Consider the following 27,550-nt stretch of genomic DNA (forward strand, 5'->3'; position numbering starts at 1 on the left):
GGGGTCCGCTTGGCAACTAATCCCAGTAATTGGCGTGGGCACTAGTTTTTACGAAAGCGACTGCCATCTGACCTTCCAACCCAGAGGGTAAACTAGGCCCGACCAAGTATAAACCATAAATATTAAATACTGTCAGCCATATTCGAACTTTAAGGTACTTACGTCAAATATTAGATACAGAAACGATAATGTATCGGATATGTCAGTGTCAAACAAGTGTCAAAATTTACGTTATTCAAACAAAAACGTCACTTTTGACACTTGTTTGCAAACGGGGCCGTATTTCCGCCGAGGCAAACAAGGCCCGGACCTATAGGGGCCCAAGAAATCTAGCAACAGTTTTGAGATGGAGAAGGGGGCCTCCCTAAATTATGAGTGTCACACCAAGTGCCTAGAGGCCCTACTAGGGCCTGCATGTAAATCGACCCTTAATCACAGAATAAATAATAGTACTAGGTACAGAAGATTTACTCTCTAACAAAACGCGTCTTTTACGACAGATATGACCGCTAGGTGGCGCAAGCGTCCGTTCCGTTGCGGTGCGCGGCAACTACTATGGCCAGACACCAAAATTGGTGTGGGCCGCATAGGTAGGTACTAGTAAGTAGGTACTTGTAGCGACGCGACTAAATCGCGGAGTGAGCCACGCCTGCCTTAATCTACTTCCCCTACTGTTCCATCTTACGAGTATATATACTGTCATCATCTTCCTAGCGTTGTCCCGGCATTTTGCCACGGCTCATGGGAGCCTGGGGTCCGCTTGGCAACTAATCCCAGTAATTGGCGTGGGCACTAGTTTTACGAAAGCGACTGCCATCTGACCTTCCAACCCAGAGGGTAAACTAGGCCCGTATCGGGATTAGTCCGGTTTCCTCACGATGTTTTCCTTCACCGAAAAGCGACTGGTGAATATCAAATGATATTTCGTACATAAGTTCCGAAAAACTCATTGGTACGAGCCGGGGTTCGAACCCGCGACCTCCGGATTGCAAGTCGCACGCTCTTACCGCTAGGCGACCAGCGCTTCTATTCTTACGAGTATACTGTGATGTAACTTAATCGGCCGATGTTATTGCTCGCTCACCAACTCGCTGTTTTGCTTACTGCTCCGATATTGCAGTATTTAATTAAGTCTTCCGTCCCGCCCGCACTTGTAACGACTTCCGAGAAAGCAAAGTGAGACCTGGGTAAATGGAAACTAAGAGCGATAATTCTAGGTCAAAAATGTTCCAAACAACGGGCGTATGTCATGCGAAGACCACGTTTTATGCTGTTGCTTTTTATATGAATAATTATGAAATGTAATTAATGACCTTTCTGTAAAGAAAACCCGTGAAATAAAGGCTTGTAATGTTGTTTCTTTGGTCGTTACAGGTAAGCGAATAGATTATTAAAAATATATTGTACTAGGTTAGATAGGTATTGTAAGTTCGATTTATTCACCGATTTAAACTTTCACGATTTTTACACATTATAAACTAACACGGGACTAGATAGCCTATAAGTTTAAAAAGTTATTTCCGACGTTTCGAGGCTGGCGCTGTCCCCGTGGTCTCGGGCATTCCAAAACCATTGTGATTATATTAACTCACATTTATAGACGGGTCTATCGCGAAATTTATTTTATTACCTTTATTTCCCGACGTTTCGACACAGGTTTCACTGGTCGTGGTCGCGGCTAACTGATGTCCCAGCAAAGTAAGTAAGTAAGTAAGTAAATACACTTTATTGCACCACATACAAAAATACAATAATAGATTCAAAATGCCAAAACAGAGATTTGTGCAGCTACCCGATGAAAAGTCTATAATGTGAGTTGATATGTGATCAAAACGCGAAAGTTTTAAATATTACATTGTGATATGATTCAAAAATATTTTAGTCCCATTTACCTAGGTTCCACATTATTAAATTTGTGTGTGCAAAGTTGTAAAGTTCCCCAAGTCGTAAGAACGGGCGCCAGAAATTTGAACACTTGGAGTACCTATGCTCAAGTCGGTCAGTTTGTTAGGGGTTTTGTTCATCATCATCATCGCCCGCCTATCCTAGATGGATTTTGATGCTGAATGTGAACGATTAGCTTACTGGTTATTTTTATTTCATGACAAATTTTAAAATCACTACATACTATAAAACAAAGTCGCTTCCCGCTGTCTGTCTATCCCTATGTATGCTTAGATCAGTGGTGGGTAAACTTTACTCATGAGGGGCAAATACTTGAAGGAATTTCAGAGGAGGCCAGATTTACAGCAAAAAGAATACTTTAAAACTACGCAACGGATTTTAATGCTGTTTTTTTAATAGATAGAGTGATTCAAGAGGAAGGTTTATGTATAATTTGTTAACCCGTGCAAAGCCGGTGTGGGTCGCTATAGTAATAAATAAATAAATATTAGGGTAAAATCATACACAGATCAACCTAGCCCCAAACTAAGCAAAGCTTGTACTATTATGGGCTAGGAAACTATAATAGGCATACATTACACAGGGCAGGGTGACTATGACTACCCACTAGGCCAGACCGGTCGTCTAATCTCACTACCAAGGGAATATTAAAACTTAATTATTTGTTAAATCTAAGCATAGTAATGTATTCATTAAAGCCTAGGCCTAGACCTAAGTGTCCTAATTGATAATAAATCTAAACTTAGGTTACACATTTCGTACATTGAGGCTTAGGACATGGCTGGATGCCAAATGAGAAATTACTGCTTATACCACAGAATAAATAATAGTACTAGGTACAGAAGACTCACTCTCTAACAAAACGCGTCTGTTACGATCAGCACAGATATGGCCGCTATGTGGCGACAGCGCCACGCGCGGCTTATGGCTTTCCCCAAAATTCGTGTGGAACGGATATACTTTTAGCTACCTGTAGCAAAGCGACGAAATCGCGGAGTGAGCCACGCCTGCTTATATTTACTTACCTACTAATTTTACTTAGTGCAATTGGAATGTGCTGAAATTCTAGTCTAATCTAAGTAGGTAAAATACTTAGTTATATGTATACTTTACTTTTAGCTGCAAGTATTCCAATTTTTTTGAGAATTTGGATTTTCACTCACATTTATCTGTCTGTCAGGGGTTCGGGGAGTTAATATGTGGGTCAATCAACTATTTCTTGTTGTTATTCTGTCCCATCAGCGAGGAGACAATAGTACCTATAGCATAGATTGTTAGAAGAACTGCTGTACCATGTTCTACTAACATGCTCAGTAGATGTCCCATTATGGAAAGGTCTTATAACTACCATAAAATGCAAGTTTGGTTCATTTACTTATGAAAAACCTAGAATTGTAAGAGTGACTCAGGAGACCGTAACCATAGCAACGTGTGACAAGAAAAAGTTGATTAACCCATGTGTTCAAAACGCGAATGTTTTAAATATTATAATTTTGATTTTATAATAAATCCTAATATATCCCAATAGATGTCGTATTATGCTAAAGAAAAAGGGATTGTAGGTACGGAAAAAGAGATTCAGATGCCACTTTTATTGCCACATTTTAAGATGGATCGAATGAACTATTAACTTTTTCAATTAATTTGATATATACATGGATATATCCAATATAATTATACGAATGGTGTGCTAACATGCCCGCAATGTTCGCGAATTTTTACAAACAAGATTGGTTAAGGGGCCCACTGATTATCAGTCCGGCAGACGATATCAGCCTGTCAGTTGTTCGGAGCTGTCAACTTTTTGTTCTAACTGACAGGCCGATACCGTCCGGCGGACTGTTAATCAGTGGGCCCCTTTACGTCAGCCCCTTGCGAGCACACTAGCGACAGCAACGGAGTTTAGAGTTTAGAATTAGTTTTATTATGTTTATTTCCTAATTTTTTTTAAACATATTTTCCTTCCTATTTTTCCCTCTATATACTTGGTCCTTTAAAAACACACATTTTACTCAGCAATAAATAAAACATGTCCAACAATAATTATATAAATTGTCAACATAAATAGCACATTAAACATAGAACATAGAGGCGGTTGTACGGGGTGTTGCAAATGTGTTTTATTACAGCGCAGCTGAGCGCGGGCGATAGCATCGCATTTGAATACAGGGTGCTCCTATACAGCGCTGGATGTGGCTTGCTTTGAAATCGTATACTTTTAAACGAGCAATTCTTGTTTATTTATTTATATAAATATATATATTTCGGGGATCTCGGAAACGGCTCTAACGATTTCGATGAAATTTACTACATGGGGGTTTTCGGGGGCGAAAAATTGATCTAGTTAGGTCTTATAAATCTCTGGGAAAACGCGCATTTTTGAGTTTTTATATGAGGAGTGTCTTTTCAAAAGGGTTTATTTTTTTCTTAGCGGTACTTCTAGAGAGAACCTTGCTCAAGAAAACTTGTCCAATTTAGAAATAGATTCCCAGAAAAAATAAACCCTTTTGAAAAGACACTCCTCATATGTTTTCCGAGCAAAGCTCGTTCTCCCAGATATTAAAAGTAAAGCCAACAAAAATCAAGTTAAGTGTCGAAACATATTTTTGAAAGAAAGTAACTTGTTTTTTACGAAATAGAAGGCAAACGAATATTCAAATGCCTGTCACGTGTGTTGCCAGCATATGTGAGTGTGTACGCTCTTTTCTGGGAGGTTTGAAGGTCGTATCGATCCATGTCCATGGGCGGTGGAGTTTGCTTACCATCAGGCAATTCGTCTGCTCGTTTCTCTTCTATATCATAAAAAGTAAACCGTAAAGTGATTCTATAATCCTTCTAGTAGACAGACCGATAGCCGAATATTTCTGATTACAAACCTTTAAAACTTTATAGGTACTTAGCTGACGCAGCGTTCCAGAATAAGTAATAGTATTATGCAGCGTACTACGTAGGCGAACAGCACGCGAACGCGAAGCGAAACGATGCGGCGCGGATGTGAGCGATCTCGTTGTGAACGCGAACGCCGTGGGCCCGCCGAGCCGCGCCGCGCCGCTTCGCTTCGCGTTCGCGAGTTGTTCGCTTACTTAAGACGCAGCTTAAGTGACGAAGCTGACGCAGGTGAAGTACTTAATATGATATGGAATATAATATAAATAATAAAAAATAAAATCAAGTCACTTCCGGTTTTTAAACATCTATGTAGGGTAGCTGCACCAGTTGTTGTCCGTTGATAGTGCCGCGATTATTTTGCTTAAATTAGCACATTTTGTGTATTTTATGTCGGCCGGCGGCCATTTTAGTTTATTTAGCGTTTTTAGTAATAATGAACAGGCACTAATTGTGTTGGTTTTGCTTAATTGAGTGAGCTCTGGTTTCATAACTTTCATATAGGTCTCTGTTTTTGTTAGTTGAACTGTTTTTCGTGATATTTTCAGCGAAAAGTAGTGTTTTATATCAATTTTCAAGCGTAAAATCTACATATCATGTGTGACAAAGGAAATAGGTATATCAACATACATGCAATGAAACTGTTTACGAGGCAATTTTGTAACAAAAATATTCAGATGCGAATAAGGTTTTTCTGTATAAACATACATGCCTAATTGCCTACTTTTATAAAATACATAAAAAATAAAATAACAAACATAGCATTATTCCTTGACGTATTCATCGGACATTATAAATAAACGTTTGAGATGCACTCTGAATATCAAATTCAAATCTAGTTTATATTTTTAAACTCCGAATACCGCAAATGTTTCTCAAAAGGAAACCATCCAAGCAATACATACCGGAAATAGTTCAATATCTCGCTTGACACGCGTGCAGATGACACTTCCTGTCTGACAGTGCAATTGATTTTGTGACATGTGTCAGTGTTGAATGGATATTGGTTTACTTTTTGTATAAAAATAACTTTTTTCTTTGTTGATGTTTGTAAATTTGGAACTTTTTACTTTCTTTAGGTTTTACCTTTTTTTCGGGAACTAGCGAATGAATGTAAATAAAAATTATGTATTATATTTTTCTTTGTTATACCTTTTTACAAAAAAGAGTCCTGTTATTTAGATACTGGCTTCTGCCCGCGACTTTGTCTGCGTGGAATGATGATTGATAACATCTATCCTATGTGATTTTCTGGCCCTCAAATTATATCCATACCAAATTTCACCTTAATCTGTTTAGCAATTTAAGCGTTAAGAGACAGACGGACATACAGAGTCACTTTCGCATTTATAATATTAGTAGGGGTTATAGTAGGGATTACCTAAATGTTTAATAACGCTCCTAGCCTAGTCAGTGGTGATCCTGCCTTCGAAGCTAGAGCTCCCAGGTTCGAATTCCAGTAAGAATTTTTTTAAGTACCTATTTGTGTGATTACCACGAAAATTGAATACAAGCCTTGTTTAATTTATTCCTTGTTAAATTTGATTCGTGTCTAAGAATTCTAAGATTGTCACATAATATTTATTTATTTATTACTTAATGTTATTATATTGATATTTACCCCTCAATTATTCTTTCACAATTTCTATACTTAAACAAAATTATTCAATTACGTTAATATCGGATTACAAAATAAAGTTAGAAAAAACACCATAATAACCTTCCACCCCCTAAGCGGGAAACTGGCATTCGCAATAATAATAAAGTGGTCAGAAACCGTCTCCTTTACCCCAAATTAATCGTCTAATAGGACGCCATTAAAAATAACGACGAGATATTTCAAAAACTAATTTTCTTTGGGCGTTTTCGAATCGTCGTTGAGATAATTTTTCTTTTCTAATTTGTTGGGGGTATCGGTTTAAATTGTGTAATTAAAAATAGATAATTTGAAAATTTTGGGATTTATGGCGTTATTCTTATTCGTCTGTCAAATCTAACAAACCGTTGATACTCAATTGTCTATACGTCATTCTGACATTTATGTTAGAGACAAGATTTAACACGTTCACTGCGGAAGGGAGTCGAAATAACCCATACAAAGTATGGTTAATTACGAGTCACACTAATTGCTAAAGCAAAGGTGTTATGGTTGGTCAAACCAATTTGTCAGTAAATAGGAACAAAAAAACTATACTCATCCTTTTCTTTTGGGTGCTAGTACTAGTGTAAGACAAAGACAGTATGATTCTCTCTGTGTATGTTTGAAATGAGACAGTCCTTTGACTATAACATAATTATGTAGGTTTGTAAGAGGTTGCCAAGTTTTATGAATACAGGTATTGATATCAAAAAGTTTAATACGGAAATCTAAAACTAGTATTTTTTATAATATAATAATACAAGCTTTCTAAATTTCTATTTGTACTTTACTAGCAATCCTAGGTACCTAACTCCTTATACTTATCCTTTCTTAAAAATCGTGTCAAATTTGCTCTGCTATAGCAACTTACCTGTGAAGAAAAAAAAAATTAGAATAAATTATAAAAACGAATTAATGATGCATTGGATTTTAGTTGCAACAAGTTCAGTTCAATCAGTCGTTCAATTTAAGAATGTACCAGCATTACTGCAGCAATATTGCAGCGTGATCTTGCAGCTGTAGTAATGCTGTTGATTGCATTATTGCAGTAAGCATAAAATTTATCACAAAATGTCGCATTAAAATTGATTTTGCTGCCCAGATTGTTGAAATTTGCGGCAGCAGTGCAGTGCAACTTGAATTTTCTATTTAAACTGTATTTATAGTGTAGGAACAATGCCACAGATTAGCCAAATTCCGTAGAGCAGCTCGCAATCTGCAGATAGCACACAATGCAGTAAGATACCGCCACGCCTGCCGCTGACGTTTTGTGTCGTTGCCAACTAGAGAGGGGGCTGAGCGTGAAAATATTCCAGTTTTAGTGTTTTGAAGAATTTCTTGAAGTTTTATTTAAGCGCCTGATTAAATATAATAGCAAAGATATTTCAGCAGAAGTAACTTTTGTTATTTTTTTTGATACGGCGCTTGAACTTAAATGTATTTATTCTCCCTAACTTTTCATTCGTCATGTTTTAAATTTAAAATCTTTTATTGAGTATGAATTACGTAAATAATATTAGCGCATTTAAAAATCAAAAAGTTTTCCTTTGAAATTAACTGAAATCTTCAGATAAAGGCCACTTTTAACATATAAATATATCGTTCCAAACTCCTAGCCCGATAAACCTATAAAATATAACTCCGTACAAACCCCAGTAATTTCTTTAAATTTAAACCGTTGCTATCAAAAGCAGTAACATAAATTATTATTTTCGGAAAATATTTCTACCGTTCGTTGCGAACAGGGCGATGGATCAATGTACCTAAGCTTTTCTTCGGCGCTATTTATTCACGGAGTAACTTGGTGTACCTGTATTTGGTTTATTGAAGATTTCAGTTTAGTCTGTAAAAGCAGAATCATAACTTGCGCCTGATTTGTAATAAATAGTTTTTGGCCCATCTTCTTAGAGTTCTTACTATTTATCTATATTTTCTGTTCTGAAAAGTACATGCTAGATGCAAGCTAATGTTAATGCAAAATCTTTGTACCTAATGTCTTGAGAATCGTCCCTAATTGATTAATAATAATAAAACCCATATGATAAAACTGATATGAAAACTCAGTCATCAGTATAATATTCTCAAGAGTGTATCTGATAAATACTGTTTTAGATACCGATGGAGTAACGAAGCCCTAAAAGACCTATCCGCCGCGTAGTACAGGGCAGTGGCTTTCTTATTTATTTATTTATTTAAACTTTATTGCACAAATGTGTCACAAAAAGAGTACAAATGGTGGACTTAACGCCTCGAGGCATTCTCTACCAGCCACCCATTGGGCTAAACAGAAACAGTTTGTTTGGTGCAGGATTGTAAATAGTGTATATGAAAATAGACACAAGTCGTGACTTATATAAGAGGCCAAGATTCTTTTTGGGTGACTGAGCCAGTGAAGTCAATCTGACCTCGATAAAAATTACCTAAGTTCCTGATTCTTGTTGTCTCAAGAAGACTGTTTTCCCAACACTAGTATAGCCGAGTCATAACTCAGGGTATCGATAAACATGGCCCAAAGGCGCATTAGCGGAGTGGAGATATGGCGGGCCGCCAACGACACTATGTGGTTACCATGCGCTTCTTTGTGAATCAATGCAACGATTTTATGAAGAATATTTTTAATCTTTATAAAGTCTTGAAGGAAACATATTACATGTTCAGTAGAAAGCCCGTTTATATAATATGTACACGAAAATATAAAAAGGTGCTTTTATTTTATCGTAACCCAGTTTCCTAAATAACTATCCATGTTGATCAAAGGTTAATAATAAATATACACATCGGTACTTACATTTTGAATGGGACACTAGTTTCCAAGTCAAAATTGTACTTATAGGTACATAATATAATTATGTTTACAATGAATTATATTATTTACTTCTAATAATATTTCTTTGTTGACAAATAAACCTACCTCTTTTGTAGTGTCACCTTTAGCGTAGAAAGTCGTTTGAAAACGTAGCCTTTAACACACGGATAGACGATTAGATCGTATGAATCAACATTGATTTCACACCAAACATAACATATCAACACAACCATATTCATAAATACATAAACTGCTAAAATCATAACCCTGTTTATCGTAGTCACATAACCTGTCATTCTGTCAACATGTCTGCATCGATTTGAATTAATAATGGCGTAGTCTGTATGCAAATGGTCTTCAGATCGAGTCTTGGTGACATAATTATTTCCTAGTGCACTTAGCGCGTCTGGGGGCATCTCATTATGGGAAATTTTCTTTTATAGCACACGGCACGAAGCCGATACGATTGTTATTATTTCATGGAGAGATTCGAGACGCTACTTTGTAATTTTAGTTGATTTTTGTTGAACCAAAACATGAAACTCGTGAATAAACGTGAGAGTAAAGGTGGGTGAAACACGTTTTAGAAAATGGTCACGTCTGTGGACAATACAATAAAAGTTAACGACTCTGGTACTTAGATATCCCGTTTTTCTTATTTGAGTCTCAAGTACTGAAAAAATGTATCCCGCCTGTAAAAGTGCCGCGTAAACATTACCTTTAGACGCCTAACGGATAATTCTGATACATTTTCTTTGATAATACTGTTGCTATTTTATTTGACCAGGCGCTGATACACCAGATATAAATTGACGTGTGAAATACTTCCTATTTCTTCCTATATGTTCATTGAGTTAGTTTAACCCTTTGTTAATATTAATCATTTTGACAAGCGCTTGATGATATATAAATAAGGTAATTGTACTTAATAAAATACATAAAATATTTGCTGTTTTATTTGGATAGGCGCTCATACTCCAGTGTACATTTTCTCAAAAACAGTCGTACGATATAAATCATATTTTCAATGTATCCTGCACAACGGATCGAATCATTAAGATAAGTAACGAGATACTTGAGTTAACGACAACCTAATAGCGTAACCCGCTTAAGAAAATTCTGACAACAGTAGTAGGTATAACGTCTTGAAATGAATGTATCGCAGGGAAATGATCAAAACAGAGATTTGAACAAATCTCTAAGGGATATGATCAAATCACGCAGGATGTTAAAATAGCGATTCCATATCATCATTTCCCTAGAAAAATTCAGTCATTTGACCAAATCACTGACTCTGTTTAGTGAAAAGACGAAATCGGCCAATAAACGCGAAACGCTTTTTAATTTCACTAGATTTGTTTACTTTTTGAGTTCGTTTCGTCAACTTACTGTCGTGGTTAGGGATTTTGTCAAATTCCTAAACAAATCTGGTGAAATGAAAAAGCGTTTCGCATTTATTGGCCGATTTTGTCTTTTCAATAAACAGAGTCAGTGATTTGGTCAATGACTAAATTTTTCTAGGGAAATGATGATATGGATTCGCCATTTTAACATCCTGCGTGATATGATCATATATATCCCTTTAGAGATTTGTTCAAATCTCTGTTTTGATCATTTCCCTGCGACATATGTACTACCATAAAACGATTGTGCTATTTTATTTGAACAGGCGCCTTAACACAAGTCGTACTATGTAAATGAGTTTCAATGTATCGTACACAACGGATCGATCATTACGATAAGTAACGAGACACTTCAGTTAACGACAACCTAACAGCAATCGCTTCGTTAACCCGTTCCATGCCGGCGTTGCGTTCTAACCCTCTTTTTGCTGTCTGGATTGCTTTTCCGTTTTTCTAAGTCGTCGTCAATAAAAATATAGCGGCCTTCGTGATATCGGAGAACATCCCGGGTTTCGGGTTCAAATCCCGGTAAGGACATTTATATTTGTGTGTTCATCACAAATGGTACGTGAGTTATGATTTTTTTCTGTTTTTAGGGTTCCGTACCCAAAGGGTAAAAACGGGACCCTATTACTAAGACTCCGCTGTCCGTCCGTCCGTCCGTTCGTCCGTCTGTCACCAGGCTGTATCTCACGAACCGTGATAGCTAGACAGTTGAAATTTTCACAGATGATGTATTTCTGTTACCGCTATAACAACAAATACTAAAAACAGAATAAAATAAAGATTTAAGTGGGGTTCCCATACAACTAACGTGATTTTTGACCGAAGTTAAGCAACGTCGGGCGGGGTCAGTACTTGGATGGGTGACCATTTTTTTGCTTGTTTTTTTGTTGATGGTGCGGAACCCTCCGTGCGCGAGTCCGACTCGCACTTGGCCGGTTTTTTTTATCTATCTGTTAAACATAATATCGTCGTCTAGTACTTAATGAGTTATAGGGCTTTCTGTAGGGCTGGGTCGATTTTGTGTCCCATACCTACTTATATAAATAAAAGCAAAAAAAAAAACACAGAATACCAACGAATAATAAACCTTCATGAAGTTGGATAACATCTAATTCACGAAAACGTAATAAAGTAATTTATTTGCACCACTTTTGAAGATTGCGTTTTACCTATTATCGTTTTACGATGTTCTGGCTATTTCGATTTGCGTTTGAAAGAATTCAAATGCTTAATTTTAAAGTCAAGCTCGTTGTGTTAAAAAGATTGAGTAGGTACTTAAATATCGAAACTCAATATTTATTAGTAGGTACCTACTTAAAGATTTCACAGAATATTAACTAGAAAATTAATGGTTAAATACTGAATTTCTTTTCAAAATAAAATAAAGTAAAAATCTAACAATCATTGCGTGTGTACACTGTACAGCTAATAAATTTTCATCGCAGAAGAAAATGTAAGTAACGTATTCTTTTCGAAATAAAATATGTTCTTTTGTTCACTTTAACATCTTACTTTTATTTTGGTTTTCTTTTGAAAATATTTGTAAGTTGTTAAGATGTTTTAGGCCTATTTTGTTTGTGATTTTTATCTATCGAGCGAAAGTCAAGAAATCAAGTTTCAAATCGATGATGTTACTAGAAAAAGGCCACAAGATTGCTAATTCAATTTTTGGCAAACGTATTATGAGCTAAGGTAGGGCTACGATTTTTCAAAAATTCATTTTACTGCTATATTTGTGCAAAGTTAGGTCTAGACTTATAAGAGAGACAGAGAGTTGGAATATCCATTGAATTTGACTTTCTACTTAGTTTAATTTGGATTTTTATATTACCTATTATAATGTTAATTAGTATTTTTTTTACCTTTTTCATATATTTGTAGCATGTAGGCACTAGTTCTTAATACTCTAAGAACAAATTATGAAATTCCTTTCTACGAAAATATTTTAATGAATGTTATTTCAAATATAAACCTAAACATTGGATACAGGAGACCTTGGTAATTTTTTTCTTCATATATATGACATTTATTTCGGTTAATACTTGTAATACTAACAATTTTATGGCCCCATGCATTCTGAATCATTTATATATATTGAAATTGAAATTGATATTAGACATGGCGATAAAAATAATAGCTAAACCGACGATAAATCAACCAACACATAAAATAAATGGGTAGGTATATGTATTATGTAACAAACAGCGTAGAATTAAAAAATTGAATAAAAATATGATTTTAACTCCATTTTTTATAAAAGATGAATATCTAAATAAGATTTAAATACTTAACCACTATTCATAAATATCTTACTCACATAATGAATACCTACTCCCTTTAAAATATTTAATATTGAGTTAAATAATAAAATTATTCAAGATAATTGATGGCGTAGGTTGTATTTTTATATTATGGAAAAAAATTACAAAAAACTGTCCATAGGTAATAAATTAATAATAGATTTTACCATAAACTTCCGTAGTGAATCAATTTTGTTTAATTAAATAAGTTAATTACGTTAAAATAATAACATTCTAGTGATAATAATATTAAAAACAGTAATTAAAAATGGGGTAGATGACATTATCAGGAAATGAGTTTTAATTTTTTTTTGTTGACTTATAATATGAAATTCATTTATGTATTATCTAAGAATAATAGGTCGATTTGTCATAAGACAAATTAATTCATTTCATCAAGTAGATTATTTGCTCATCATTTGGATTTTATTTAGGTTAATATTACCCACTACTATCACAGGTATACTATCATCATCACTATCACAGGTGTAGGTACGAAATATTGTTATAATTTTTTTAACAGTAAAGCACAAATATCCTTTTTTTATAATACGATTATTGACGTGAATAGAAACAAAAAATAAGTATTCGGTAACATAATAATTTAAATTAATTTTCATTTTGAATAATAATAAGAAGTAATAAAGCATCATTCATTCATTCATTTATTCATAATAATTTTACTATACATGCATTTACCCTGCTAAACACGTGCAAGGTTATACTAGTATATAAATCAGAAAAGTAAACTAATAAATGCAGTCTAAGTGACAAGAAGAAAATGGTAAGTATTAACTTACGAACTAAAAAAAAATACTTTTAATGGATTAATTAAATATCTACGAGATATATAATATTATTTTATCAAATTTTTTGACGTAAACGGAAGTGGCATTTTATTTGCCATAATTAACGAGTGAGATAAATATAAGGATTTTTTTATAATTTATCGAATTATTTTTGTGATAAAATTGCCTTCGATTTATTATTGCATTATTTTTATATACGACAACGATAAGACTGCCGATTCTGTTAAGTACCTCTATTTTAACGTTTTAGATGTAGACCTTTTTGAAGAGTATCAGCTCTTTTCTAAAATGATAGTGCGCAGGTTTCTAATGTTTAATTTAATTGTGCAATAAATTGTATTGTTAAATACCTATGTGAAGTTGAACACCATTGTTTTTTTTAATGTTTTCAGCGGTTTCAACTATTTTTCCTATTCATTTTCCTGATCGGGGCCTTCGCAATGCCGATGCCGGCCGACGATGAGGCTAGGAATGCTCAGACACCTGACATTGATATCACAAAGATGACTCTTAAACCGTGAGTTTTTACATTAAGTTATTATTTTGACGACCTTTCTGGTCTAATTGGTAGTGACCCTGCCTGTAAAGCCGATGGTTATGGGTTCAAATATCGGTAAGAGCATTTATTTGTGTGATGATGGGTGTTTTTTTATGTATTTTAGTATTTATAAATAATTTGTTTGTTATACATGTTGTATATTGGTGTCTAAGGACCCAGAACACGTAATTAAAAAGAAACAGGATGGTTATATGCACGTGCTCTCTTAGTATTTAATTGTTGACGGACTTTTCTTCATATACAGAGAGCGTTCTATTTAGATCTACCCTCTATAATAAAACATACCCAATTGTGTTTCATTGTCGTTTATGGACATGTTTTAGGCGTTGTAAAATTGTTATTTTTAATATTTTTTTACTTGTTATTTTTACAGATTAGCTCGTAGCGCCGAAGATTTAAGTAAAGCGGCTAAAGATTCCGTAAAGAAGGGAGTAAGGAAATACAGATTTATTTTACAAATCACTACATAGTATAAAACAAAGTCGCTTCCCGCTGTCTGTCCCTATGTATGCTTAGATCTTTAAAACTACGCAACGGATTTTGATCCGGTTTTTTTAATAGATAGAGTGATTCAAGAGGAAGGTTTATGTATAATTTGTGAACCCGCGAAGCCGGGGCGGGTCGCTATAGTTTATAATAATTGCCTATAGGTGTAGGTTTTTTACGAATTTATAATAATTGTATATACAGTGTGGAAAGAAAAGTCGGGCCCTGGAGGGAAAGTACCGTAAATCCTTAAGCTGGCTCATTTTACTTAAAGGAGACATTCCTTTATTTTTAAAAAGAAACAAAACTGCATTCAAAGATTTTCTAAAACTCGCTTGCCTCGCCCGGGACTCGAACCAACTAAAATTAAAAAAAAAAACAAAAACTCCCTATTTTATTACACTAATCGATAGTATTCAGGATACAATTTCTCTAACAAACATTTGGTCTTAAAAATAAAAATGATCATTAATTCTAACATTAACTTTATTTTACTATCAATTTGTTACAAGATGGTGCACCTGCCCACAACAGCAGAATTGCCAGGGCTTACCTCAATGAAAATTTCAATGCCTGGATAGGTCCAAACGAGACAATTAGATGGCCTGCAAGAAGTCCAGACCTGCCGCCCATGGACTTCTTTTTATGGGGTCATGTACAAAAATGTTATTTATGAAACTTGCTATGAAACCGTTCAAGGGTTGCGGTAGAAAATGTTATTAGGGGCATACACCACAACACTTTGCTGAAGGCTACAAGAAATGAATTTCAACGGCGACTAGTTTTGTGTAGCCGGAACGAAGGGGCTCAATTCGAACAATTTATCAGTTAAATAATTTAAGTGTAACAAATTGATAGTAAAATAAAGTTAATGTTAGATTTAACGATCATTTTTATTTTTAAGACCAAATATTTGTTAGAGAAATTTTATCCTGAATAATAATACTATCGATTAGTATAATAAAATAGGGAGTTTTTGTTTTTTTTAAAATTTTAGTTGGTTCGAGTCCCGGGCGTTGCAAGCTAGTTTTAGAAAATCTTTGAATGCAGTTTTGTTTCTTTTTAAAAATAAAGGAATGTCTCCTTTAAGTAAAATGAGCCAGCTTAAGGATTTAAGGTACTTTCCCTCCAGGGCCCGACTTATCTTTCCACACTGTATATACATACAATAAAATTATAGCTAATATGAAGTAGGTGGTTCCGGGTTCGAAACTCGGTAAAGACATTTATTTATGTTATCTATTATCGTGTAATTATTTAGAAAACATATATGAATTATCAATTTTTTTATAAAATGAAAATTCCGAATACCGCTCAAGTCGTACTCTTCTCTAAAGTAAGGATGGTAAGCACGAATAATTTAGTACCTTAACCTGCCATTTCCTGGCTCAATCGCACGCGAGTAATTACATCAATGCCACTGTGCGAGCGGGACAGAAAAATAATTATTCGCGTGCGATAGAGTTAGGAAATGGCAGGTCAATGTACGAGTTCTTTGTGTTTATCGTCATTACTTTAAATTATCTAATCGAATATTTTATTTTCCAGGCCGAAATGGTGACAACGATGCTAGGATGAATGGATGCACCATATTCATGAATGAATATGCAGTTACAACTTAAAATAACTATGCAATCGTGTTTAATTAATGTAAGCGCTATTTAACGACGTTTATTAAAATGTGACGAATATATTATGATTTTCATTATTTCATTATAAGCTTTATCAAATTTGCGCCGACGAAAGTATTATTTAAGCTTATTATTATTTAAAAAATAAAACTTACAGCATAGTATAAATAAAATACATACATACATAAATATAATCACGCCTATTTCTTGGAGGGGTAGGCAGAGACCACGGGTTTCTATTTGCTACGATCCTGACATACCTCTTTCGCTTCCGTTACTTTCATAACATTCCTCATACACGCTCGCCGGTTTAGGGCGCTCTTGACCTGGTATTTCTTCATGATTTCCCCGATCTGATCAGAGAAAGTCCGCCGAGGTCTGCCCCTTCCAACTCCCCCTTCTACTTCCCCCTTATACACTCTCTTTGTCAGCCTTCTTTCACCCATTCTTTCCACGTGTCCAAAACATCTGAACATACTTTCTCAATTTTCGTCACTACATCTTCGTCCAGTCCACACTTTTAGATAAAATAACACAGAGAAAACCTGCAGGTACTGTTCTTATAGCAAGATTATGATTAAATTCAAGATATAATATAACCTTTTCCTGAAGTATTTACGCAACTAAGTCTGTTGGTCCAGCGGTCTTCTTATTGTAATCGAACTAAAAGGCTTCTAGAGAAAATCCGCTTTAAAATAATATAAAAACGAGTTAAAGCAATAAAACATTTAACATTAAATTGATTTTGGCAAAGGTTTGCTAAAATAAATATCACTCTTTACGAGTGGTATACCTAATGACATTTAAATTTCGAAGATCTCTGAAAAACAAATGAATTTGATTTGATGTACTTAATACTAGTAGGTGTTAAAGTGTCATTGTAGGCACTTGCTAACTATGTAGGTAAACAAAAGTCACTAGTAAATTAATCATTCAGAGACAATTTCAATATGGCGGTTTGTTTACATACTTAGCAAGTTTCAGAATGACACTTTAGTAAAAATTACGTTTTATTGAATGTGTGATCAAATGGTTCCTGAACACATCATGCAGAGCTTATAATATGTGTGACTGTGTGTAGAGAAAGCAGTGTATGTACAGTCACATAAATAACTATATACTAGTGGCTCTGTGAAATGTAGACCTCGCGAACCCCCATGGCTACACCATTAAGGGCCTACTGCAGCCGCGTCTGGCGCTTCGTAAACCACGCCCGCTAGTTCTTCCCTCCCCGCTAACACGCACACATGGAAACGCTTCGCGCCGCACGTGAAGTTTGTGTTACCTTTTAGCACCATCTAACGTTACAGAAGTTAACTACCATTATACGCGGTCGCTGCGGTCGGCCAGAAACTTAAATTCGGAAAAAATTGAAACAGATGGCGTTGTTACTTGTTCATAATAGCAAACAATAAAATAATTAATTCATAAACCTGCATATTTATTGTTGTTTTGGAAGATGTTAACAGTATAGAAGCAGCAGCGTAGATAGCATATAAGTTAAGAGTACCTATTGATAATAAGAAAATAGCACAAGAACAGAAAAGAGATTATTTTTCATAAAATATGATGAAAACAGATTTACTTACTTGATTACGCTCACCTGACTTTTCGGTCACTAAATGCAAATTTCAACCTTATTGTTATGGGGTTACAATACCCCTGGGGTTGCAGGCGTCCATAGTCGTTATTATTATAAATGCTTTGGTTGAAATGCTTTTGAACCCTCGAATTTTTCATAGGTACAGTCACCTGCAATAATATGTTACTCTTCGACGGCCGCAAAAATATGTGACACGCTCTTATGGCTCTACAAATAAGATCTAACACGATCTACCGCAAAACGGCCTTCGGTGTGTAACACATTATTGCAGCTGATTGTACTCGTATTCATAGTATAGGTAGGTATTAATATCTTTTATCCGATCGATTTGAATTTATTTGAAATAAATCACAGTGTTTAGTAATTATATATGTTTTATTGAATAAGAGATTATTTAGGTATGTAAGGAATACAGGGTGCCTTTTTGAAACACTCATTTTTAGGGTTCCGTAGCCAAATGGCAAAAAACGGAACCCTTATAGATTCGTCATGTCTGTCTGACTGTCTGTCCGTCCGTATGTCACAGCCACTTTTTTCCGAAACTATAAGAACTATACTGTTGAAACTTGGTAAGTAGATGTATTCTGTGAACCGCATTATATTTTCACACAAAAATAGAAAAAAAAAATTTTTTTTGGGGGTTCCCCATACTTAGAACAACTGAAACTCAAAAAATTTTTTTTCGTCAAACCCATACGTGTGGGGTATCTATGGATAGGTCTTCAAAAATATTGAGATTTCTAACATCATTTTTTTCTAAACTGAATAGTTTGCGCGAGAGACACTTCCAAAGTGGTAAAATGTGTGTGTGTTTCCCCCCCCCCCTGTAACTTCTAAAATAAGAGAATGATAAAACTAAAAAAAATATATGATGTACATTACCATGCAAACTTTTACCGAAAATTGGTTTGAACAAGATCTAGTAAGTAGTTTTTTTTAATACGTCATAAATCCCCTAAATACGGAACCCTTCATGGGCGAGTCCGACTCACCCTTCATGGGCGAGTCCGACTCGCACTTGGCCGCTTTTTCTGGATAATTTTGAATTTCAATTGTCAGGGGTGCCTACATTATTTTTTAATACATTTTACAACGACAACAAACAAAAGTTCAAATTCGCCGTATTTTTATTACCCGGGTCGATCGCAACAAAATAGAAAATCATGTTTTTCAAATCATGTTTATCTCAAATAACCAAAAAGTCAATCTGACTAGAACTTAAAAACGAACAGAATTATTTTAATATGTCGATTTTTCTTGGTGACCCAGGAGAATTTTTTTTTATCCCATACAAAAAGAGCGTATCCCAATCGCGTATCGGTTTTGGTTTTTACTTATAAGTGTGAAAAATATATTCTACCATATACGAAGGATGTGTGTTTTTTCATGTTTTATGTGTCTTTTTGTACAATAAAGTGTTTTACTGCTACTAATATATCATATTAACGATTAACTAAAAAGGTATTTACATCTAATTTAACTGGTAAATTATTAAAGTCCGCTAAAATTAATATATATTCAAAAAATATTTGTTAATATGTCCCAAAATCATGGCTCATTTTTTAAGTCTCCTGACTTACCAAACATATCGCAACAAAGGCAAGGGTACAACGCGGCATCGTGAACCTAATAACGTAACGTTTCAGTTACTTTTTTAGTCGCCGACCATTTTATCCGGGGTACGAAAAGAGGTATTAGATCTATCCTGGGTCTAATATGTTATAAAAACATAGTTTTTTGAAAAATGTTCGTAGGTAGTACACAAAATTTACATTTTCTTTTAAATGTGATTTGGGTCATCGTTCTCCCTGGTGACTTTTCTGGTGACCCAAGAGACATCAATTTTATTATGACTCAGGAGACTTTTTTTCTATGCACTTTGATTTTTTTGATGCGCTAATTTTGTAATATAAAATAACTTTAAACTGATCAGCAGTTTTGCAGTGAGCTTGTTTAAAATTCGAAATTCAAATTTATAGCGTTAATTGTTTAAAATTCGAATAGAAATTGTAAAGTTACCTTGCAGACCTCGCATCTAAATATATTTGGTCATGATATTTTGAGTTTTATTCACCTGTACTAGAGTTCACTTTTATTAGCGATTTCATCAAGATGTAGCTTTATTGAATTATATTTGAGTGATATAAAGTTATAATACTGTGAGATCCTCGTATTTCAGCCCGTACAAGATTATAACCTTTTTCATGTAATGTCATTGAGTTTTTCTTTATTGATTTAAATGCCATCTAAACCTTACGGTCACATGATCGCCTTACGCTGTCTCGAGTTTATCATTTTTTCCCCACCTCAAAAAGTGCCTAGCGCCGCTAAAGAAGTTTTTACTTCAAAAATCTTTGAATGCAGTTGTTTCTTTAAAAAACAATAATGTTTCATTTAAGTAAAATGAGCAAACTTAAGGTTTAAGGCACTTTCCCTCCAGGGCCCATAATTTTTTTCCACCCGGTAGTAGACAACTTTTTTTTTCGACTAAATGAAGTTTTATTAGATAAATCGTTGATCACATGGTTCGTTTCACACATCACATCAAATCGTTTGTCATCACAATCAAAATTTGTCAAAAGTAATGAAATTTATGCCAAAAAAACATAAATAAAACATATAAATTCAACACATTTTTTTAATAAAAATCTTTCTCGATGATATAAAAAAGAACATAGACAAATTATGTTCAAAGAATTAATATCAAAACAGATGTCATAATTAGGATTGGCTACTTTAAGAAAGGGACAGAGAGATTTAATCCTCTCGCTCTGCACGTTTTTCTCATTCCTCCTTGTCAAGCCAAAATAAACTATAAAATGATAGTAACACAGTACATTGTAATATTCACTTTTTCCACGGTATCATGTCATTGTAAATTACTTATGTGAAATTGTAGTGGCGTGCGACTTTCAAACCGGAGGTCACGGGTTCGAACCCCGGCCCGTGCAAGTGAGTTTTTGTAAGTAGGGACCTTTTTTAGTGGTACTTAAATATAATAACTTTTCGTATTATTGAAATAAAATATTTTATTCAAACTTAATAATATAATAATTAAAACGAATAATATCAATTAGTTTTTAATATTTATTCAATTATTTTAAATTATTTGAGCATGAAACATACTAGATTTATTTTTATCATTACAATAGAAAAAAGCAAAAAATATATTCTTATAGATATTTTATTTTCAAACAAAAATAAAGCAAAAAGGTACGGTTAGATTCTGATGGCTAAATACCAAACAGCTACCGATACATTTCCATATCTGTCGAAATTTCCTAACCCGTTGTAACTGACAAAGAGTATAGATTTCGACGAAGCATGACGTAGCTAAGCAAACACGCACACATGCGTAACGTATAGGCCTGTAAGAAGGCACCATCATAGGTTTACCTCCGATTCCGTTACTACTCAATGGAGTTACGACTCAACGTTTATTGGATATTAAAATTTTACGTAATTCGGAGCGCTGCGCGAAGTGACATAGGTCTTACCTCTTTGAGGCACGACGGCCATCTAATATTACTGGCATAAAGGATGCATTTATGACTTTGACGCATGACAGAAAGAGAAACCGAACTGCGTAAAATGGGCGTTTGCTGTTGAATTCATAAAATCAAAAATCGATAATAAATCCATCGGTAAAGGATAATAAGTTAATATTTAGTTCTTTGAAAGTTAAGACGAGATGAAAACCTTTGCTGTAAGGTGGATTGTGCTGGATATGGATGTGTTTTCTAGTTGCACGAAGCTAAAACCGAAAAATGAACACGTAAGTTTGGATTTATTTTCTATCGAGAAAATTTTAAGCATTCGTGTTTCGACTACTACGAAATCACTTATCATATAGTCAAGAAACATATATCCGAAAATCACTACTGTTTGTTTCCGGGGCTAGCCACTGCCACGTTTCTAAGATCCTGTTATTTTTCGATGCACGGCCTTAAAAAAAAAACTAAAGGATGACGCACATTAGACCGGGCCGTGTCCGGGCCGAAGCTTCCGGCGCTTCGTTTTCTATGGAAAGCATCACGTGATTACCTGTCACCTGTGATAGAAAAGTAAGCGCCGGAAGCTCCGGCCCGGACACGGCCCGGTCTAAAGTGAGTCATCCTTAGACAAAAAAAAAATAGAATCTGCTCACAAAATTTCATGAGAATCGATTGAAAAAGCGGTCAAGTGCGAGTCGGACTCGCCCATGAAGGGTTCCGTATTTAGGGGATTTATGACGTGTTAAAAAAAACTACTTACTACATCTCGTTCAAACCAATTTTCGGTGGAAGTTTGCATGGTAATGTACATCATATATTTTTTTTTAGTTTTATCATTCTCTTATTTTAGAAGTTACAGGGCTTGGGGACACACATTTTACCTCTTTGGAAGTGTCTCTCGCGCAAACTATTCAGTTTAAAAAAAAAAAATTTTAAACCTCAATATCATTTTTAAAGACCAATCCATATATCCCACACGCATGCGTTTGATGAAAAAAATTTTTTGGGTTTCAGTTCTAAGTATGGGGAACCCCCAAAATTTGTTGTTTTTTTTTTCTATTTTTGTGTGAAAATCTTAATGCGGTTCACAGAATACATCTACTTACCAAGTTTCAACAGTATAATAGTTCTTATAGTTTCGGAAAAAAGTGGCTGTGACATACGGACGGATAGACAGACGGACAGACAGACAGACATGACGAATCCATAAGGGTTCCGTTTTTTGCCATTTGGCTACGGAACCCTAAAAATGCAACCCGTAGAGAAGAACATCCGGGAATACGAAATATTTTTTCCAAAGCTGAAACGGAGACCTTCGCTGTGCTTCGGTCAAAACTTTGTCCAATGCAAATACGGATGTTTTCACAGTACCCGAATAGATAAGTGTCGCCTGACACAAACAAAATACGTAGTGTTTTGTTGTATATTCAAATCGCTATCGATGGCTGGCGTCGCTCCAGCAGGATGTTTGTCTGTCTGTCCGCCCGGTGCCCGGAACTAGGGATGGGGCGTGGGAATATACCTATATTTTTTTATGCACATTTCGTACGTAAATACATACTTTCTGCAATGCCGATCTTCTGCCAACTGTCCTGCAGTTTGGCAGATGAATAAATTGTACAAATAGGGTTTATTTCGCCTGATTAAATGTTTTTTTTATTATTTCCTGGTAATATTTTAGAAAGGGTTAAAGTAGCCAGTGCATACTTAAATACAGGTTAAGCTGCTGGCTTGAACACGGTTTTCCTAGGGCCTTATTGGAATTGACGTAACAAATATTATGGGAAACGTATTGATTTTGTACGCTCAGAAATAAATAACAAAATAGTTGGAACTACTTACATAAAAATGGAGGACTTGCGAACTATGTGTTACACCAGCCAACACGGCGGTTTGTAACAATTAAATCAGTTTTGGGATAATTATATGTCATAATAAATTTTATACTACTATAAAATATACATGTATGAATAAGTACTGGGTCCAGTGGACCCCATAGCGTCTTAAAGTGTTTGAAACTAGGGCGCGTCTGTCCTAGTGTTAATAACCCTTGATAAGGCAAGAGGCATTATATTTATCTCCATTTAGACGTATTAAAAAAAGTGCAGTTAAATTTTGCGGAATATCCGACACTTCAGCCTTAATAAAGGTTAATAAAAACACAGTAACAGGCATTTTCCCGGTAATTTACCGAGTTCAATATTCCCGGGAACACTTCATTGGCCCATCACTACCCGGAGCCGACGAATTGGCACCACACTGTATTGAAACTTTAAAGATTACTGGTGCCAACCATTTTTACGAGCAAAACTGCTGTTCGCCATTTCTTATTGTCAACATTGTACATTGTGGCTGGCGTTTTTAAAATCGAGTGACACAGGGTTTCTTGGAAAGAAAGAATAAAACTAATAGCAATATTAAGTTTTCTCGAAATTAATAGATTTTTAAAGGTAACACGAACCTAGCCGCCACCATACAAGTTACGCTCCCATTTTAAAACGACACTCTGAAATAAAACGCTCATGAACATTCAAATAACTATGAGCAGTAGTAGTAATCACTTCGTTGTAGGTACACAACACAGCTTTACAGAAATAAATTAGAGTAATGGAAGTACAAAGCGAACTTATCCCTATAAGGGATCTCTTCTAGCAGATGAATAGTAGTAGATGAGTGGAAAACTCTAGTCAGGTCCGATAGACAGTGTTAGTTGCTAGAATATTGTAATATGTACAAAGAAATTAGATCAAGTAGAAGTTTTACATACAAAACGTAATTACGGTCACTTTTCACCCAATAGGTCTTATTATTATTATCATTTTCACGATTTGTCATTGAAACAAATTAAATTTATCTAGATTTGCGTTCATAAACTTCAATCCTTCATTAATTTTATCATCCATTTCATTATTCATCCATGAGCGGCACTCCGGTTATTTGAAAAGTAATGGATTTGATATTCGTAATGATAAGTAGGTAGGTACAGTCGCCATCAAATATCTAGGAGTGGCGGAGGTGCTCTAAAATATCTGAACACGCCCATAAGGCTTAATTGTTTCCCCTATAGGTTGGAACGTCAGATGGCAGTAGCTTTCGTAAAAATTTGTGCCTACGCCGATTCTTGGGATTATTTGCCAAAGTGAGCCTCAGCAAAAAGTCGTGACAACGCTATGAAGTGCGAGCGCAATGAATTTAAGAAAGTAATAACGCACCAATATCAAATCAACATCCAATTATTAAAATCTAAATGCAACCTCAGTTCAAACGGCCTGAGTAAATAGGCTCTGTGTACTTAATATCGGATTTATTACCCTATTCGAGCCAATATTTACATTTATTACAAACATATCGTAATAATTGGGATTAAATTCCATACAAATGTTAGCAGTTGGAATTTTAAATGGACTATTGGATTTCACGAAAATATTTACTGTTTACTGCTGAATCTCATAATAATACTGTATTTATTTAATACGAAAGTTTAATTAATAAAATTTAAATCTAAAAAGATATTTATCTACACACAAATGTCATTAGTGCTCTATAATGCGTTCAGAAACTGTAGGAAATGACAAGTTTTATTACAACCAATTTTACTATGAAAATTTTCTTATCTGTGGTAGTGGGTAAAATCTCTACTTTAATGTTATAAGTAGTTATAACGTTACAGATTTTTTGTAACGTTATGAGTTTAAATTTGGAACAGCAGTAAAAACTCAAGTGGGTCTCTATTCTAGTATCCATAGATATTAAAACAGTTATCGATACGAAACGTCAATTTAGTATGGTTTTTTAATATAAACCGCACGATATTTGATCGCGAGTGACATGAGAATAGGGACTTCATTGTCTTCATTTTTTTGTCTAGGAATTTAAAAAAAACTACGGATGCGTGACATGCGTGAAAAAAGTTTTCATTCACCGCCATTTGACGTAAAGTTTACCTTTTAATTAGTTTTAAGTATGTGTTTAGATAAAGTAGTGTATGTAACTGTACATAATTAGGCATGAGCCTCACTCACTGACGTTCGTTTCTTAAACCCACACTCGTATTTTAATGCCTCTCATTATGCAGCAGTCACATAAACTACTATAAGTAACTGTAATTTTATCTATTCCAGCACTTAAATCTGTCAATAAAAATTTGTAGTAGGTATTTAATAAAAACAAGAATAATAGTTGTTTATGTCATTGTTGCGCGGGTTTATGAAACGAGCAGCAAGCGAGTTTCACAAGAACATCACACGAATGTTTCAATTATGTACAGTTCCATACAATGCTTTATCTACAGTATCTACACAGCTATTAAGTATAAGCTCTTTATGATTCGTATAGGAACTGCATGTTACGACCGCCATTGCGGCATTTGATGGTACTGAATAAAACGTCATCTCGACCTATATTAGAAATGTGGTCAAATCAAATTCCTTTGTTTTTCAGAGACGTTCGAAATTTGAATGTCATTATTAAATTGATAGACACACAATAATTATAATTTTCTTACAAAAGATAATTGTGGGGCTAACATATGAGTATGATCTTTTTATAGTATCTATAGTAAGAAAATACTTCAGTGCCCCCGCCAAGTCGAGCGCGAAGCAAACACTGCCGTACCATCGAAATTTGAATGTCATTATTAAATTGATAGACACACAATAATTATAATTTTCTTACAAAAGATAATTGTGGGGCTAACATATGAGTATGATCTTTTTATAGTATCTATAGTAAGAAAATACTTATTAATACTAACAAATCTGGGGGCACGGCAGTGCCCCCGCCAAGTCGAGCGCGAAGCAAACACTGCCGTACCATCCTTTACTGGAACCATTTCGCCGCATTTTCAGGCCCCTATTTGAGAACCTCTGGATAAGACCAGAACGCAGAAATTTTCGTCATCCAGTAAGCTATAATCACATACTTAAAATCCAAAATTTTAAGTCTGTAGGTCATTTAGTTCCGAAGTTAAGCGAAAGCAAAGTTTCGCATTTATGACACTCACTCACTCACTCATGATCATCAGAATAGAACTAGTACTTCCCATAAATTCAGAGAGCTGAAATTTGGTACAGAGTTAGGATTTAATGGCCACATAAAGGGAAAACCTAAAAATATTGCAATATCAGTCACGTTTTAAAGATCTAAGAACTGCATAAGTAAGTTTGTAATCCCATATAAATATATGATATTACAAAGTTACTGTTGCAGTTCCTACAAATAGTAGGTAAAGTAAAGGTACACTACGATGTACGATGTGAGTATGAATGAAGATGTGTTTAGTTATATGTGTATACATAGTATGGGTATGAGTACCCGAAAAGAAGGACTGCCTACAAAAAGAGATGAGATCCCATCAAAAACATTACATGTAAAAAGGTGCAAGTCTCGCAACGCTTTTACTACAAAAAAGTTTTGAGATGTAATGTGAAACCAAGTCGGTTATTTTAATCAGTGCCAGGGGGTGTTAAAACCGTATCAATAAGATATCTTTAATTTGTAATACATATAATGACTTGGCAATCGCACATAATGCTTTACTCGTACCGTACTCGTAATGTGTAATGCTCAAACTGCAATTAGCGCTAGCGTTATGTTCAATTAGAATTATTTTTAATAGGTGACAATGATCCTTTTGTCATTATGCAGCCGTGCGATGGCCAAGTCATTATAGGTATTACAAATTAAAGATATCTTATTGATACGGTTTTAACACCCCCTGGCATTGATTAAAATAACCGACTTGGTTTCACATTACATCTCAAAACTTTTTTGTAGAAAAAGCGTTGCGAGACTTGCACCTTTTTACATGTAATGTTTTTGATGGGATACAAATAACCTCTCTTATTTCCAGATGACCTGTCCCTCAAAACTACACGGCACAAACGATTTTGAATCCTATAACTCGGAGCTAAAAATCATATTCCATTGACATTACATTTGAATGAATAGATCTGTAAATAACGCATTATCGTATCTAGATTTCACGTGCGATATAAAAATGAACTCTATATTTATTATGTTTA

The 27,550-nt window shown here is 34.8% G+C and overlaps 1 protein-coding gene and 1 long non-coding RNA gene across 3 annotated transcripts in view; one reads left to right on the forward strand and one right to left on the reverse strand.

The window, feature by feature from the left end:
• Nucleotides 1-27,550, reverse strand: part of LOC134658781 (hemicentin-2) — a 559,330-nt gene that overhangs the window by 141,890 nt on the left and 389,890 nt on the right. The gene's annotated exons all lie outside the window — the stretch shown is intronic.
• Nucleotides 13,704-14,765, forward strand: LOC134658879 (uncharacterized). The gene is made up of 3 exons (XR_010097756.1): nucleotides 13,704-13,729; nucleotides 14,147-14,271; nucleotides 14,687-14,765. It is a non-coding gene; the product is annotated as an uncharacterized LOC134658879 (long non-coding RNA).

Source organism: Cydia amplana, chromosome 23 (assembly GCF_948474715.1).
Source record: "Cydia amplana chromosome 23, ilCydAmpl1.1, whole genome shotgun sequence".
Classification (NCBI taxonomy): domain Eukaryota; kingdom Metazoa; phylum Arthropoda; class Insecta; order Lepidoptera; family Tortricidae; genus Cydia; species Cydia amplana.